The sequence below is a fragment of the Pollachius pollachius genome (genome assembly GCF_949987615.1).
Source record: "Pollachius pollachius genome assembly, chromosome: 12".
Classification (NCBI taxonomy): Eukaryota; Metazoa; Chordata; class Actinopteri; order Gadiformes; family Gadidae; genus Pollachius; species Pollachius pollachius.
Window position 1 is genome coordinate 8311658 of NC_136945.1, and position 10430 is coordinate 8322087.

Here is a 10430-nt window from a genome sequence, read left to right on the forward strand (position 1 = left end):
CACAACGGAGCCCATATTGTCTCGCAGTTGGCTTATCAGATCTTTGAGGGTTTTTTCTTGAGCTCAGTCAGGTTTTTTTCTCTCTGTTTACCTGGTTAAATGTACATATCAAACAAAACATATATCAAGGAACAAGGACAGTTTGTCCTGTTCTGACTCATCTATGTGATCAGGTATTCTTTCATATAAAACAAGTTCTACGTCCCTGATAAAAATAAAGTTTAAAATATATCTGGAACGTGCTAATCCACCACACTCTCCATTTCCAAGTGCTCAGCCTTGCTGGGTGTTAAGTGTTGTTGTTTTAACTGTGTCACCTAACCTTACCAGGCTGCACAGAGCAACCACTGACATATGCGCTAACCAAACACTGCAGCACAAAGGCTACAAACAACGCGTGTTGATTCAATTGGTGGCAGAAACCAGAGGTGTGTGTTGAGGGAACAGAGTGTACTTGTGCTAGGGGGGTTGCTAAATCCCAATGGCTAGCCTTGGCCCCCCTGAAGCTAGTGGGCTTATCATAACATAGTTGGCCCTTGCATGGACCAGGCTTGTCCTAATCCCACTTCATCATTCATTTCAAGAGACATTGTTGAGATTCCGACGAGCCAGTTGTGGACAGCGGGGTGAAAACAGGGGTGCGTGCATCTGCATGACAGGTGTGTGTTTGTGTGCACGTGCTTCGTTCACATGTGTGAGCCTATTGTTTTTAATGTGTATGCGCCTTTGTGTGTGCGGGTGTGTGCGTGTGTGTCTGCGCGTGTTCCAGACTATTACTCCACCCATTTTTACTTTAATCCAGGGCCTGCCTTTTGAGCCGTGTGAGTGATGTCATCACCGACAGGAAGTTCATTATAAAGTTAGTCAGGGAGGGAGATAAGCAGATACATTCAGAGAACACAAAGCTGGGCACAAAAGACATTCTGTCTCCCTCGTCTGTGACTGTAGTGGTCCTTTGATAAAAAGGTCCGTCTCCTGTTGTGCTTCATGAGTCAGACCGAAGTCCTGTCTGGAACCTGAAGAAAACATTTGAATAAGGGGATAAACCTTCTCTCTTTTAAATTAATTAATTCGACTTCCCCGCCTCTCCTCACACGCAACAACAATCTTGACTTCTACCTCACCACTCTTGGATCAGCTGATGCCCCACTCACAGGAAGGGTGTGGCGTGGTGCTGGCTGAGAGGCTGTGTGCAAGACTCTGTCATTAGTGTAAATGATTCATGCGGCGTGGAGGTCAGAGGGTTGACGACCTCTACCTCTCCAGGCAGTAAGGAGTGCACATATTCAGCCAGTGGTCAAAGTTCACAGCCAGATAAGGGCAGGAGAAAAAGGTTTAGCTCTGGGCTGTGGGAGTGACGTCAGCCAGCGACGGGGCTTTTGTATCAGGAAGAGTGACAGAGAAACAACCCGGAGGCCATTTTGCTTCGATCCTACGCCTCATACCAGAATTAGGTCACAGTCTATAGCAAGTAATTAATCACTCAATCAAAATGAATGAATGTCCGTGACCGCCTACGCTGTATAACCTGAAAGTACTCAGGTGATAATGGCCACCGCTGGCGGCAGCAAAACCCCTTTCTCAGGGAGAGTACTACAGAAGTAAAATAACAAGCAAGGCTCAGTGTGACACATCTCCGTGTATTATGGTCTGGAGTGTGGTTCTGTCTACCATCCCCCCCCCCTCCCCCCCCCCCCCCCCCCCCTCCCACACACACAGACACACAATCACACACACACACACACACACACACACACACACACACACACACACACACACACACACACACACACACAGTCACACACACTTGGCTCCGGCCTCGGAAACAAAACACAAATCCCTAGGCAACCGGTGCCTGTCAACCCTTAACTCAAAATGTAAATATGACCATATTACAACACGCCGAGCGATGCTAACCCGACCGCACGTCGAGGAGTGCTCCGACTGCCTCTCGTATTAATCACTTCCTTCCATCGGGGGCGCAACTTCTGGGAAACGAAGAGGATCTTTGATATAAATCAGCCTGGAGCACAGGTAAAGGCTTTGTCTATTTACGTAACGCAGTATAATCAAAAGCAGCAATAGCGAGTCATGCTTGCGTCATGGCTCACCGTCACCACGGCCAACGGGTGGTGCCGCCTGGCCGGGCGCTTCACTGATGATGATGACAGGATGTGCTTAGGGGGACCCTACTGCATCATCCGCCCAGAGAGGAAGTCTGTGAGAGGTTAGTAACCCAGCCTAAACTATGTCTCTGGTTTTCAGGGACAGCGCAATACACATTGTAAGGCAGGGATTTTGACCCAGTTTTGGGATAAACAAACGCTTAAAGGCTTTCTTTCAAGGGGTATACACAAGCGCCCCATGTACAGACGCAAAGACACACTCACACACACACACACACACACACACACACACACACACACACACACATCTGTGTGCGTGTGGTGAGAAGCTGGTGGGACAGACAGCTGTGGTATGAGAATGTTACAGTGGACAGCAGGGTTCTGGTTACCCAGTCTCTGAGCCAGCGCGTAACTCAACATGACTTAGTCTAACACATGTAGTTTGCTCAAAGCCTTGTTCCCGGTGTCCCACAGCCAATGTTCCCTGTTCTGTATACAGGATGTGAATGATATTTATATCACTAGTTGTACCTTTCCTATACTTATATATAGACTCACCCAGAGCTTTCTATGTTCATAAATTCATAGCAAAATTATTATTTAGCACTGTGGCCGAATATTTGAAATCATGTATACATGTATCATGGAGTCATGTATTCTGCAGCTATCCTTGGTATTGCATTTGAAACCATTGGAAAACCAATACTTTTGGCATTCAGCCGGTAAGGAGCCCATGTTTTGGCATTGAGCCGGTAAGTATTCCAGGTTCTTCCGGTGTCAGAGGAGAGGGTCAGGGTTTCACTTAATGTAGCGTTCTATCAGTCTGAGGTTACAGCTCACTGATGTGGGACCTCTCTCCCCTGCTCCTGGGAGACTCCAACGAACACAGAAACACACGCAGAGCCTGCCCCCCCCTGATACAGATCTCAGATGTTGTTGTCTGAACCCTGGAGAGAGATAGAGCCTCCAGACACAGCATCTGCTTTAAAGAGACGGAAAGAAGAGTAGGTAGCTGGTAATGTACTAAGACATAGATCAGTGTCTGCTGACTTAGGAATCACCGCTCTCTCCAGGTACCACACAACGCTAGAAAAACACATGGCACATGAAAAACGCAGCAAAGGTCCATCGGCAACCTGGAGTCATAAGGTGAGCAAAGGTAATGTGTCTTTCTATGTTTTGGCACTTTGAGTGTTGTTTCTTAATGTGTGTGTGTGTGTGTGTGTGTGTGTGTGTGTGTGTGTGTGTGTGTTTGTGTGTGTGCTTGTGTGTGTGGTGTGCTGTTGTTTGTGTGTGTGTGTGTGGTGTACTGTGGTTTGTGCATGTGTGTGTGTGTGTGTGGTATGTTCTTTGTTGTGTGTGTGTGTGTGTGTGTGTTTGTGTTTGTGTGTGTGTGTGCGCACATGTGTGCATGTGTGTGTGTTTGGTGGGCTTATGTGAGTGTGTGTTGGAGTGTTTGCGTGAATGCGTGTGTGTATGTGTGTGTATGTACGCTTGTGTTTGTGGTATTCATGAATGTGCACTTGTGGTATTCTTGATTGCGCGTGTGTTTGCGTGTATGTGCACGCGTGTGCATGTTGCAAGCGTGTGTGTGCGTTTGCGTGTGCACGTGCTGTCATGCCTGATGACAGCGCCTGACTCATCCAGGGCAGAGCATCAGCTTTGTCAGGTCACCTTTTGTTCCATTCACCACTGGAATTAGGGTTTTTCACGCAGTCAGCCATACAATCTGATCTGGTATTGGGCCACATTAGTTCAGTCACACACTGAGCAGCGAGAGGCTGGCTCACGGCTCGCATGAGGCTTTTTAATGAGCGAGGCCGAGAATGCTGATGAGGCTCCACTCACTTTTTCCATCTCGCGGCGAAGCGGGGCGACTGTGCGGACGCATTCGTTTCACGGGCGAAATGCGGGCGGGTTCATAGGAGAGATATGTGTGGTTTGGTGGAAATGCGCCGGCTTATCCGCTGTCCATCACACGGGTGCAAGGCCTGTAATAGCCTTCAGGCCTGCACGCCAAGTAAGAGTCAGAGCAGACAAATAACAAGCCTGGCACCTGCAACACAAGAATTCTGTTTAGGCCTTTGCAGCTCAGCCACTTGAATTAATGCACAAACATGACCCACTTTATAACCACTGACCAATGAATAAGGAAGGAACCGCCAAGCAAACACATAGCTTTGTCTCTATTTGGTGATGCTGGACAAGAAAGTCCTGAAGATTTAATGCGCTGTGTTAATAACCTAAACATGTTCAATATAGATCATTTAAATACTGCCCAATCAAGGCAATAAAGAGGGTCTTTTCGCCAAGAGATGTGAGTAAGACTCTCATATAATTGATATTAATTTAGCTCGGGGTGGAAAGAATGCGACATGTCTTAATACGGCGTGTAATTATCTCCCGGGGCTTTCATTGCTGACATCCTCCTATTATTTACAGAAGTGTTGCCAGGAAACAAAGCAGAGGTGCTGCTCCTGCTAGAGGTGCCGTATCATTAGCTCAGAGCACCTCCGTCGAGGTAACTGTTAGAGTCTCTCTCGGATGGGAACGTGGGAAGACGATGCATTGTTCGGAGTTTTTTTTTCAACTTTTAGTCTGAAGCAAAAAACACATAAAGCAATTAATTGCAAAACTCAAAAGGTGTCATAAAAGCTGCTAAGAGAGCTTGTTGAGGTTTGTTGAACAATGGGATTACTTTAGGACTTTATCCATGCATATCATAAGTCTATACAGTTACTCTGTAAATTGCGGGTTTTTTTGAATGAACATTCTAAATAAATTGACTTGGAGTTATGTATCGGGTTGTTCTTTGGTTTTGCTCTAAGTCTCCTTCTGCTTCCTCTCTTATGAAGCACCATATCTGGGGAGCAAATTACCACCTGTTATGAGGAAGCTTACTCTGCTCAAAATGCTCGTCCAGACCTCTTTACTCTTAGTTTACGTTCCAGATTAATCTACATGTTAGCCAGCCCAAGCCTATCCCTGCTCCCGATACTCACTAGATCAGGGGGTTCCTTGATAGATGGTACCAGTCCACGCTGCTCCATCCAACCATAAGGCCTGTCTCTGTTTGAGTGTTTAACTGTAAACATGACTGGACACCAATGCAGCCCACCTGACAGCTACCAAACTGCTCACCAGCCAGCACCTCATCACCATAAACAGTACTCTTTTTACTTCAAATGTTTTCTTTTAAAGTAACGCATATATATGTATGTCAAGTACAGCATCCATTGCACTCCTTACCATCCCTGGAAGGAGGGATCTCACGGACTCCATTCCTTCCTCATGTTATCTTCCTAGATAGAGTACTTGCCCTTTGGAGGGCTCGAGTTAGAGGGGGTGTCATAAATACATGGCCCTTTCAGACTGTTTCTGCCATTAACGCTAACCAAATAAAATGGACTCGACTTGACATTTTCCGGCCTCAGTGAGAGGAGGGGCGGGGGGGGGAGGATCTGGGAGGCTAGGGAGTCGGCCCGGGGCCACACAGCGCCCGGGGCCCCGGAGGTGTGGGCGGGAGCCGGTTTGAGAACAGCTCACAGGGCACAGCTTGCTAACTACAGGGCTGGAGTGAAAAAGCAGACGCTCAACCTCCTGCCAAGATAAGCAATAAGCACAAGTACCTGCGTGTGTGTGTGTGTGTGTGTGTGTGTGTGTGTGTGTGTGTGTGTGTGTGTGTGTGTGTGTATGTGTGTGTGTGCACATACACGGAAGTTTGGCGGGTAGGTTAGGTGCACAACTAGTCAATATTAACACACACGCACACACACACCCTCATTGTCTTTTACCTCTCTCTCTCTCTCTCTCTCTCTCTCTCTGTCTCTCTCTCTCTCGCTCTCTCTCTCTCTCTCTCTCTCTCTCTCTCTCTCTCTCTCTCTCTGGGTGCTGCTGCTGTTGTTGTAGTGCAGGCTTTAAATAGCAACGTCTGTCTCAGGACGGTGGGCATAACACACTATGACACGATGCCAGTGTTAGAGAGGTTCCCTTCTTATCGCGTGTGTGTTTGTGTGCCTGTGTGTGTGTGTTTGTGTGTGACCTGAACATTGCAGCCCTTAATAACAGCAGCATCCACAACAGATAGCAATGGTTTCTCAACATTCATTCCGCAGCTATTTTCATACATTTAAACTATTCAAAATTGTATATGGGCTTCTTTATGGCCTAATATAAAATATTAGAAAAAAATATCAATTGCTTGCACATGTTACCTGTAACTGTGACCATCAGTGTATAAAAAGGGAAAAGACTAAGATTGAATACAATAACCGGACATGTGGGTAAGAATGAACATGTGGGTGCACATAAAAAACATCCAGGCTTTTGCAGGGCTAATCAAGTGGGATAAGCAAAGGCGTTGCTGATAAAACCGGCACTGTAATCCCAGCCTTTTCTCACAGCTTTTGTTTTAGTTCTCATCCTACCCTGAGCTTATCCACAGGGCAGGGTCTGCAGCGGGGAGGAAGTGAACCACTCTGTACTTCCATTAAGCCCCCCATCACAGCCAAGTCAGATAGTGTCAGACATTCTCCCACCCGTTGTGTGAGTGAACCCCGTTTCAGCTCGAATTTGAACACTATCAAATGGAAAAACACTTATTGGCTGAGAGTTCTGAAAGAAGGTGGTAACGACCCATGGCAACTAGGTGATACTTTTTAAAACTAGCACATGCCACCGACTGCGAGCGTCATAATGAGCGTAGTAGACAAAATGTGCAAACAAACTGTGGTGGTAAACTACAAGAGGAGCTGAACCCTCTCTCGGATGCAGCCAACCAGGCACTGCTGCCGAGACGAGCTGGATACATCTGCAGTGTTAGCATACACACTGTCGTGATGTCAAAGAGTCTCTGAAAAGCATTACGAAAAATAACAGGACTTGTGTTCACAGCACAGTAGAACGATTACAAACCGGTTGGCTGAGACTGGGAAAAATATAGGACTCATCAACAGTTTCTTATGAATTACATCATTTTTTTCGGTAACAGTGACACAATTCTCCAGATTGTAGAAGACAAACTAGGGCAAGCAAAAAAAATATTTTGGGTTCACTGGAACTTAAACTAAATACACTGCGTCCAAGAAAGACAGAGTGAGAGAGAGACTCACTCAGAGTGCGGCAGACCGACTGACAGACGGACAGACAGGCTGTCGCCAAGTGTTTATTTGAATCAGACTCTTCCCCGTAAATAAGCATCTCTGAACAGAGGTGGTAGTAGAGGGAGTGGAAAAAGAGTGCAAAAGCGGACAGAATGATATGTTAAACAAAGGTAGGCCTACGCAACTGACCTAACTGAAAAGAATACACACAGACCAGAAAGATAAATATGGGATGAAGATCGGTCGCTGTGGCAACACACCGTTTTTTCTGGAAAGCCCGGTAGACTGAGCGATGAGTTGGTGAAAGCCTGCGCAAAACCTGAGGATTAAGGAATTTCCTTGTCTGTCGTGTAAAGGAGCAGTGCAGCGAGGGGGGGAGGTGTGCTGTGTGACACTTCAATGCACTCCTCCTGTTTGAAGTTACCAAGGCCTCTAATTACCCCCCCCCTTACATTAAACAGCAAGTCTCGCTGAAATAACGCTCATTCCAAATATGTCACACTCCAAATTAATACATGTTATATCGGTTTTTATAGTAAGCAACTTGAAAAGGGGGAGAGAGAAAGCGCCAGAGAGAGAGAAAGAGAGAGAGAGAGAGAGAGAGAGAGAGCGAGTGAGAGAGCGAGACAGAGAGAGAGAAGAAACAGAGCGAGAGAGAGAGAGAGAGAGAGAGAGAGAGAGAGACAGACAGACAGACAGAGAGAGAGAAGAAACAGAGAGAGAGAGAGAGAGAGAGACACACACACACAAACCAGTGGAGATTCAATCCCTTTCCCCAAAATCTGCTGAGTGCTTAACTAGTGGAGGCATACCGAGCCTGAGGCAGATAAGATTGCCGGTCATTGAAAGAGGTCCAAGCCATTCCTCTGACAGCTTCTATCCGCTCTTGTCCCTCTATCACAACTGGAAGCAGCCCAGCTCCGCAGTGCTGAGGCAACAACAACAAGTTAACTTCCTCTGGTTCCTTCCTGCGGTGGGAATATCCATATGCTGCATCATTAGGTCAATAAAAAAGATAGTGGCTATCGTAAAAAACGTCAGGTGTCGATTTTTTGAGCATGTGTTTATTGTGTTCAAATGCGTTAAAACAATAAACAATGCGTGGGTGTGTGAAGGTGTGTGTGTACATGCATATCTGTGTGTGTGTGTGTGTTTGTGTGTGTGTGTCTGCACGAGCATAATTCATATGTGTGTGTGTGTGTGCGCACGCGTCTGTGTGTGTGTGCTTGCGTGCGTGTGTGTGTGTACATGCATACGTGTGTGTGTGCTCGTGTGCCTGTGTGAGCGTTAGTATAAACAGTGCAGGAGTAACACCATAAGAGGGCTGATGGCACACAGTACTTCACCGGAGTGCGTCAGCTCCGCTCTGAGCCAGTAGCTGTGAGCAGAAGCAGCCATGACACTTGCAGTGACTCCAAACCGTCTTGGCCGATTGTTACTTGGAGCAACACCAAGGGCATAAACACAAGAATCGAGTTTAAGATAATAGTAATTATGGCAATAAATGTCATTATTATTACTGTTAGTACTGTTATTATTATAAGTATGACTGTACAAGTCACGCAGACACACAAACACATACACACACGCAAACACCTCCCCACACACCTACCCATACACACACACACTCACACACACACACACACACGCCACCGCTCCTTCCTATCTGCTTGCATTTTGTGCCGCTCAGACCTTTGCACATGGTGCGTGGGGGAGCGACCACTACGTCGATGAGGAGGGGAGGAACTACGTCCCCTCGCTGAGGAAGTCAGCGTGACGCCGGTGACCGGCCGACACCAGCCGGTGCATCCCACCAATCAAGGCTCAGGCTCAGAGAGGGTCGCACAGGGACGACCTGAAACGCATGAACCTCAGCCTCCCTCCGTGATTCATGTGGAAAAGGCGAGGGATGAAAAAAGAAACGGAGGAAGGGGAAGGGAATTTGAGGGGATGGATGTATCAGAGGCTAGTCACCGGGGTGAGACTGGGAGAGAGGCAACCCACTCTCACCACAGAAGAGAAAGAAAAGGAACTTGAGTCACGGTGGATTTCTGCCCTGGAACATAGTCTCTGGTGTGGTATGGGAAAGGAATCCAGCACTCCTGTGTCCCGGGGTCTGAAAATGGGCCCAGCTAGCCACCGTAGAGAACACACACACACACACACACACACACACACACACACACACACACACACACACACACACACACACACACACACACACACACACACACACACACACACACACACACACACACACACACACACACACACACACACACACACACACACCATGTGAACACACACACACACACACACACACACACAGGTTCTACATTGTGGCCATAGTGAAAATAAGGAAACTGACAGCTGCTTTGACGGACCACATGATTATCCACATTGTTATACATGACACAAAGGAGAACACCTTGTCCTGTATACCATTTTAATGGTCACTCCCAATATCACCCCAGAGAGGGTGTGAGAACAGCATTTTTGTGACACGCTTGACTTTTTTTTTTTTTTTGGGACACTTTCTGTATTTAGTTGTTTATATGTGAATTCAGTATGCATCTGTATAGTGTGTTCAACGATGTGCCGTGCTGATGTTAGGCTGTGTTTGGGTACACAGCGTGCTTGTGGTTGAACGTCACCTGCCTTATATGTTGCGTAATACATTTACTGCGGCACTACGGAAGTGGGGAAGAGCATAAACGCCGTTGTTTACAAAGGAAAAACACTGCCTACTTTGTTCTAGAATACATCTTTAAGAGCACATCGAGTCAAAACAATGACCACGTGATTATCTTTGCAGTTGAGTCCATTGTAGCCAAATTGTATGGTCAAGTTCCTCCATATCTTTATTTTTCCTAAAGGAATACAGGGAAAAACAAGCAGTGTTGTGGGGTGTTTCCTGTTTTTCCCTCCCGTGTCCCTGTGTATATTTACTGTCCCAGTATGACTGTAAATACTCAACACAACCTCTGTGTTTCTCTGTGTGGTGCAGCCCAGCCGATAATATCCACCCTGCAGCAGCCTGTAAGATAAGGCCTCTTGGGTCACTACCGGGGCAAAATACAAACACACACACACACACACACACACACACACACACACACGCAGTGACAGCTGCACACACAGTGATAAGACGATTGCATCACACACATACACAAAAACACACACACGCACAGACATACACTCA